Source organism: Momordica charantia, assembly GCF_013281855.1.
Source record: "Momordica charantia cultivar OHB3-1 chromosome 2 unlocalized genomic scaffold, Mcharantia_2.0 BLBB01000002.1, whole genome shotgun sequence".
Classification (NCBI taxonomy): domain Eukaryota; kingdom Viridiplantae; phylum Streptophyta; class Magnoliopsida; order Cucurbitales; family Cucurbitaceae; genus Momordica; species Momordica charantia.
Genome location: NW_028275160.1, coordinates 14,732,286 through 14,740,775, shown reverse-complemented (window position 1 = coordinate 14,740,775; position 8,490 = coordinate 14,732,286). Strand labels below are relative to the sequence as shown.

At 46.6% G+C, this 8,490-nt stretch overlaps 1 long non-coding RNA gene across 1 annotated transcript; it reads right to left on the bottom strand.

The window, feature by feature from the left end:
* Nucleotides 1-5,437: 5,437 nt before the first annotated feature.
* Nucleotides 5,438-7,734, bottom strand: LOC148212878 (uncharacterized). The gene is made up of 3 exons (XR_015789494.1): nucleotides 7,397-7,734; nucleotides 7,108-7,292; nucleotides 5,438-5,781 (listed from the first exon to the last, which is right to left on the bottom strand). It is a non-coding gene; the product is annotated as an uncharacterized LOC148212878 (long non-coding RNA).
* Nucleotides 7,735-8,490: the final 756 nt, after the last annotated feature.

Here is an 8,490-nt window from a genome sequence, read left to right as displayed (position 1 = left end):
GCTGTCAGCCAAAGTGATCCGACAAGGATACTATTGGCCGACCCTCAGCCAGGACGCCAAGAAGTTCGTTAGAACTTGCGACAATTGCCAACGCTACGGAAACATAATCCACCAACCTCCCGAGCTGCTCACCCCCATCTCGGCCCCGTGGCCATTCGCGCAGTGGGGGGTAGATATCATTGGTCCTTTCCCTTTGAGCAAAGGCTAGACCAAGTTCGCTGTGGTTGCTGTGGACTACTTCACAAAGTGGGCCGAGGCCGAGGCACTCTCCCACATAACGGAATCCAGAGTCACGTCCTTTGTATGGACAAATATCGTATGTCGCTTTGGTATACCGAAGGCCATTGTGACAGATAATGGGAAGCAGTTTGACAACGCAAAGTTCAAAGACTTTTGCAGCAAGCTTGGCATAAGTCACCTTAGCTCGTCCCCCGCACACCCGCAAGCAAACGGGCTGGTGGAGGCAGTGAACAAGATCGTCAAGTGAGGCATCAAACTTAGACTAGACTCCAAGAAAGGCAGGTGGGCCGAGGAGCTACCAGAGGTTCTATGGTCGTACCGGACCACCCAAAGAGAATCGACGGGTGAGACTCAGTTCTCCCTAGCCTTCGGCTCCGAAGCTGTAGTCCTGGTTGAGATCGGCATGCCATCTGACAGAGTAGAGCATTACCAGCCTACAGCAAATGAGGAAGAGCTGCTCCTCAACCTCGACTTGTTGGAAGAAAGAAGAGCAATGGCCCAGCTACGCCTGGCGGAATATCAGGGCAGAATGGCCAGGCATTACAACGCCCGCGTTCGACCTCGGACCTTCCAGGTCGGACATCTGGTCTTAAGGAGGGTCCAAACCCATGTGGGTGCCCTTGACCCGACCTGGGAGGGGCCGTTTGAAGTCAGGGGAATAGTCCGACCTGGGACGTACATATTGGCCGATCTGAAAGGAGCGTCCTCGCGCACCCATGGAACGCGGAGCACCTGAAGCGTTATTATCCTTGAAATGCCAAAATGGTTTTCAGTGGATTTGTAAAAACTGTTTCAATCGGAAATGTGATGATTTAATTTCATGATTCCGGGTTCGACCAGAAATTAAATGGGGGTCATGGACTCCCACACGATCACATTCCAGCAGTCGGTTAAAATTCAATCCTCAAAAACCTAAGGGTACGAGGTGCGATGCCAAAACCACTGATGAACTTAAAATTCAAACCTTCAAGCTAAAGGGACGATGTGAAAAGTTCAAAATGATCAAGTCTCTGAACCTGAGGGTACGATGTACGATATGAAGAACAGCTATGAACTTAGGATTTTAGCCTTTTAACGTTTTTAAGTTAAGGGTGCGATGTTAAAAAAACCAGAGTTGGTGCAATGTATTGAATACTAGACAGAGATTCGAATTCAAAATTTCAAGTATTTTTTGAAGGCGCGACCTTAAAAGTACGAGGTGCGAGGTGACATTGGCTTTAGCTTAAAGAAAAAGCAAAGAAAGGAAGGCAACAAAGTTAAAACAAATGGGAGCTTCTTTATTGAATGGAGAGCAGAGCCAAGGCTTATAGACCTTGCAGCTCTGCCCTGACACTTACAAACAAAGTAGAAAAGAAGAAAGACAGAGAAACGCCTCATGAAGGATGATCGCCTAAGAGCCTGCCTGAGGAGCGTCCTCCTGAGTGGTGCCGACCTGGTCCTCTTCGAGGTCGGAGTAGTCCGAGTCCAGATCTCTGACGTACTTATCCACCAACGCTTGGGGACCAGGGGTGCCACTAGGCCCAGACGCCCACTGCTCAGCATACTTCTTCTTAAGACCACCGAGATCGATCTGAAGGTCAGGCATGTCGGAAGCCATGCCCTTCATGAGAAACTTGAAGCCCGCGTCAGAGAAGTCTTTGGCAAATCCATCGAAGTCAGGATGTTGCCTGAACGATTCCTCCAATAGGGCTCCATTGCTGAGACGCTCCTTTACCATCTCCAGCTCAGCAGTCGCGTGCTTCAGCTCCTCCTCCTTCGCTTCAAGCGCCTGGAGCATGTCGTCCTTCTCCTTGAGGAGTTGGAACTTCTCCTTCTCCAAGCCCTTGGTGATAGCATGGGCAGCTCGGAGCTGGGCCTTGCGTCTATCCTCTTCCTTCTTCAGCAGCTCGGCCTTGGTCTCCACCTCGGCCTTCAAAATTTCTACCTCAGAGTGAGCCTTCAGCAGCTCATCCTTCATGGTGGAAGAAGCAGCGTCCAAGGCAGTAGAGAACTCCTCTTTCTCCCTCGCTGCCAGAACTTCCCTCTCATCCAGCTCGGCCTTTACAGCCAGAGCCGATTGAATGGAAGCAACAAACGCTTGAGGAAAAACACGAAGAAGAAAGTTAGACCGAGCTACCTGTTAGGTAAATTAAGCAAATAAAGACACCAATCTTACCTCAGCGGCGTAGTCGATGGTCCTCTGCAGGACGGACCCCGGGTCACTTACAAATTTGGACGCTCTTCTGAGGCAGCGGTCCAAACTTGAAGCCGAGATGCGGGATACCTGGTCCCTCACCCCAGAACTTGACGGCTCGATTCTGAACCGTGCTGTCACGTGGGACGTCTGCCCATCCTGGCCTCAGGATCGTCCACCCGATCTGCGAAGCTCGCAGGCAAGACCCCACGAGCTCCGACCTCCAAGGGGGAGGTGGTCTTCTTCTTCTTCCTCCTTCGCTTCAGAGGGACTTCCTCCCTCACCTCCTCGCCCATGGGCGAGACGTCCACCGCCTCGGTCTGATCCCTGGGGCGCTTCTCCCTCGAAGGACCCCCAGAAGACTCCAGCTCGATCACTGGGGTTGGATCTTCCGAGGCTGACCCTACCACAGCAGGAGTGGCAGATTTCGAACTCTGCGCCGCCTCAAGAGCATGGGCTCGGCCCTTGGACTTGCGTTTCACGTTACTCGCAAACCCGCAAACCATGGCTGCAAAACAAAGGAAAGAAATCAGCACAAAGTTAGAGGAAAAGGAGGGGGTAGCAAGCTCGGCATACCTAATTCGGAGTTCGGCCTTGAGGATTCAATGGGACGAACTGCAGGGTTGTAATCTAGTAGCCCGGACTCAAGCAGCAGCTTGTCGGTCACCAAGGTTCCGACCTTCCTACCCCTCGGAAAATGCTCCTTGTAATATTTCAACGTGTCGAAGGAGGCTTGCGTAAGCTCGGGGACTGGTCGGATTGAAACTGCACGAAGACAAAATCCGAGTTAGACCTGAATGACAGGAAAGAAAATTACAAAAAGAAAGAACTACTCCGTACTTAGGTTCCCAAACCTAGTGGGAACGTCAAAGAAGGAACGACCTGACTCGTCCTTTGCAAGCCATTCCCCAGAAGCGTAGAACCACTTCCTCACGCATCCCTTGATGGAGGTCGGCCCCTTAACTATACCGCATGCGCCTTTCCTTGCGCACATATAGAACCGACCAGGCTTCTTAGCTATCATTTTCGCTTCGAAGCACGCGAGGAGCTGGTCTACATCCAATAGCTAGGCCTCTTCACTATCCCGAGCTCGTAGCCAAAAGAGAATGGCCAAAGCGAAAATGACACCCCACCCATTGGGGGCCACTTGAGCCGGAGCCAGCCCAGTTCGGAAAAGAAACTCTTGGACGAAAGGGTGAAGGGGAGGTCTGAGGCTGTACTCAAACATTTTGAAGTAGAAAGTGACCCATCCCTCTAGAGGATTGTCAGCTCTCTCCCCCTCCTCCGGAAGCCTGAGGAGGATGTTCTCAGGGATAGCGAACCCCCTACGAAGGGATCCGAGGTAGTGCTCGGGTATCCTAGAAGGGTATTCCAAACCCTGACCCGAGGTGGAGGCATCACTATCCTCCCCGTCATCGGAGAACCTAAAGTTTTCTATCTCCTCGAGCTCGGACTCTAACCTACGAGCTAAATCCTCATCGTATCCTAAGTTGCTGCTAAGAGAGGACGACATGGCAACTACCTTCGAAGGAGAGAGGGAAGAGACCGACCTACCAAGGGTTCGAGCTGCCTTCAGATCGAACTCCAAAAATTCAGGAAACGTAAGGTATGACCTGAAGGATTGGGGGTATTTATAGCTCATCGGAAAAATTTCCCCACCGTACACGTGTAATCAACGAGCGGCTGGGATCCTCCCGGAAATCCGAAGCATCGGAATATTTGAATATTCCGACGATAAATGCACCGCAACGGTTATGTTTTCCCACGAATAGGAAGTCGCCACGTGTCTGAAGCGAATCAAATGAACTTCTCTGCCAGGTCGAGATCGGACCAGACAGAGAGGGGGCCAATGTTTGGGGGAAAGAATACCCTGGACACGTGGAGGACAGCCATTGGTGCTCCAGGGTGACCAATGAGTCATGCCCCAGCTCGGACCGCCGAGATCACCACCGCTAGCGTTGACAGATGCTAAGTATGAGGGCCGAGGTGAACCTGGCCGAGGTTCGACCTACCGGGAAGCTCGACGGGGCCGATGTGAGCTACTGTCAGTGGCGTGATTATCGGGTGTAACCGTCGGTCCCGAGATTAACGGGTATAACCGACGGTCCCGAGATTACCGGGTGTAACCGTCGCGAGATTAGCGGGACTACCACCCATAAGTAGAGGACTTCACTCCACGATCAGGTACGATGATTTCTGACCTCGAACTAAACTGGGAATTCGACCTATATTGACTTGATCGTCGGAGTGCTCACCTTTTTGTATAGGTCCACCCAAGTATTCAGATCGATCCGGAGGCCGAGTTCGAGCTGCAATCTGAAATACACTGTTGTGCATATCCTTGCATAAACAATATATATATATTCTATCCCTCTAAAATTACCTCTCTCTTACCGAATATTATTTCTACTTCCAAAATATACCTTTTATTTATTTATTTTTTCTTTCATTTCTTCATCATCTATTTTTTCATTTGAATATTTTTACAACTCCACTTTCCTTCGTGCTTTTTTGGTTTATTTGTAGATTTTCCTCCATTCAAACTAAACCTATTCGTTATTTTTTTTGGAAAAATTGCTATAGTTTGAAGTACGTATGATCAACCTATCTATTTTATTTTATTTTTCTTTGTTTTTTTATTCATTTCTAGCCATTTTATATATTTATCTTTCTTCAATGCATAAAAAGAGTTGGATCTATTAATCTCGAGAATTTGTAAGTATGTTATGTTTAATTCTTTGCTTTTTTTTTTAATTCTTTGTAACTAATCATTTTTATGAATTTTGATTATAATTAAGTACGTGCATATATATTTTTTGTTGTCAATTGGAGCAAAATTATTCTTGAACTTTATGTTTAGTTGAAAATTTTGTTGGTGAAAGATTGTAACGCCCCAGGATTTTATATAGCATCCTAGGCAACGCTAAATAATTCACCTGGCTAGCCTTAACTCTAAACACTCGATAAGCAACTCCTTCGGAAAATAATTTAAACGAAATAAAGCTTCGACTCCCATACGTTATGTCAAAATACAAATGTCGCAAACCGTCAGGACTTCGCCCTCCGTAGGCAATTTAAAAACAGAAACATCTCATATCCGCCCCAGTGGCAAAAATTCATAAATAAATAAAACAACCGTAAATCTAAACTCCAACGACAACAGTGACGCGTTTACCAGCAACATCCATAACAAATAAAGTAGTTCTAAAGAATACAAAATTTCCTCCGCGGTTCAAACCTAGCAATAACGTAAATCTCAATGCTACTTGTACCCAACGACCCTTCCCTCTATCCTCACTAACTAAGCTAGTGATCCTTCCTCGGTCAAGCCCTCTCTACGTCATCACCGCGGTCGACCCTGTTCACACCTGAAAACATATAAGGGTACAAAGGGGGGTGAGTACATAAGGTACTCCGTAAGTAGCACTTCCTAACTAGCACAAAAATCATGCTCACAGTCACGGCATAAAGAATAAAACAATAGCAAGGCAATCAAATAAGCAGTGAGAGATAGCGAACAATAACTCGACATTTACATACAACAACCATGCGTCGAAACTACCAAGACCACAACCCATGATTCACTAGCCCTTGTCTCATAGTACTAAACCTTCCTCTGCACCCCCCTGTGTTACTCCCCGCTTAACTTCTCGAGGCATGACGACTCTTGACATTTATTCCCAAGTTACCGTACCCCCTCCTTTTACAGTACTTGATGTTCGACCTTGCCATTTATTCCCAAGGCCTAGCACCACTACTTCGCAAGCACCACTCTACTTTTATCCCTCAAGCCTAACTCCTCGAGTCGCATTGACCCTTGATATTTATCCTTAAGGCCTCAATACTCCTCTACAGAAACTTGACGTTCGGCCTTGCCATTTATTCCCAAAGCTTGAACTGTGCACCGGTCCTTGCCGTTTATTCCCAAGGTACCGATGACTTCCCAGCGTATTGGTCCTTGACATTTATCCCTAAGACCCCAATACACGTTTACAGAAATTTGACGTTCGGCCTTGTCATTTATTCCCAAGGCCACTACACAAGGCTTTGAACCTCCAAGCGATTTATATGCATTTTTCAGGTCAGAACACCCATGGTTAATGGACTATCAACCCGTCCCTTTACCCTTCACCCTTCACCACTTCACTAGCTCTTCCATGACCACCTACAAGTAAATCTCCCACATTCTAAATCACTGCACCATTTACAAGCATGCTTTTCCACGTAAAAAACAAAATACATCCAACAGCTCACAACCAGAACAATATGAATTAAATTATCGGTATAACCACGCTAGCATTTCATTTACATTCCATTTGCAAAACGTCATGAGCCAGTTACTTCTAACTACAACAGTTCAGAACCTACTAGTCACCAACAACAATAAGAACATGAAGCATGTTTCCTCAAAAGTGTTCAATAATAGAAAGACGGCAACAAGATCGCTAGAAATTCACAAATCAAACTAACAATCCCTACATGCTCATTTAAATTATTTTAACAAGGAAAAAAAACAGCATCAAAACCATTCCGTTAACGCTAAATAACGCACGCACTCGCCCCCTGGTGCTACTTACACAACCACGACTTTAAGTTTGCGTCGATCTCACACCAAAAACAAAAAAATACAGCAATTTAAATGTACTGTTCAGCCTTCGAAAATGACTCTATGAGGGTTCAAAGGGGCACATTACCGCAAAACGACTTCGTGTAGGTGTGGGTAAATTAGATCTAGCTTTCAAAGGTGTGGGTAGCGTAAATCGGGCTTCGAACGGATGAAGATAATCGCCGAACACCACCAAAACACTGCTGTCCACGTTTTTGCAGCAGATAAAAGTGCCCAAAACGACCTCCAACGGCTTCGTTTCGATGTCCGTTACTACAAAACAACTTTGCTTAGGTGTGGGTATTCCAAATCGACTTCGTTTGGATGTGGGTAATCCAAATCTAACTTTGAACAAATGTGGGTCAAAGAAAAGTTACCGGGTTTCACGGATCTAAGCTATTCGAGGTTGTTAGGCTCGTTGGATCGGAGAAGGGACGCCACGAAAACAGCCTCACGTGTATCGATGCCGCCTGCAGCTGCCCGAACGTCACGCGCCGCCGCTGCCCGTCGCACGCTGCTGCTGCCCGTCGCACGCTGCCGCCGTCTGTCGCTGCCCAACGCCGCGCTGCTGCTGCCCGACGCCCGCCCAGCTGCTGCCCGACGCCGCACCTGCTGCTGTCCGACTGAGGGGGCCGTCGTCGGTGCTGCTTCGTCGGAGAAGGAAATCCGGATGAGGGGGGCTGGCGGCTTCAAAGGAAAGGGAGGGGTGGAAGAAGATGAGGAAGGAGAACAAGATGGGCTAGGGTTGTTTTGTTTTAATTCCCCTTTTTCTTTTGTTTTGCAACATATAACCCACTTGGGCTAGTTTCTTTTGTTTAAGGCCCACTTACCCAATCACTTCTTGTTAACAAAACCAATAATATAATTTCGTAGTTGGTCGAATGGCCCAGAGCAAGTGTCACATAGCGGAATCCGTAATAAACCATAACTTAATAAATACTACACGCTACTAACTCACCACTAAATCTGTAACAATACACACTAGCCGAGATGCCACACTTAAATTAAATAAAGATCGCTGATGAATCAAATAAAATAAAAAAAATAAATAAATCAATAAACAGAATCTATTTTGTTATAAAATTTTCCGGAACTCGGGGCAAGCTAACCTGAGTAATGCGGGGCGTTACACAGATGAATGGCTAGTCCAGAACAACTTCAGATGAGTGAATTTTATAATTCATATTAGAAAACGAAGTACAGATAGAGAACACAGTACTTGTTGCTTCTAGAAAGATTGAAATGATGTGTTCAAGTGAAGACGAAGCATTCAAGTTTTGTAATGAATATGCAAAAACAACTTGTGTTAGTGTTCAAAAAAACCAATACCGGATATTGGCAAATGGAACTATAAGGAAGAGAAGGTAGAAAGCTAAATGGTCCTTCCAAAGTAAAAAAATGTCAATCGACTAAGACAAGAATAGGATGTCAGCAAAAATATAATTTACGATTGAAAATGAATAATTGGTTA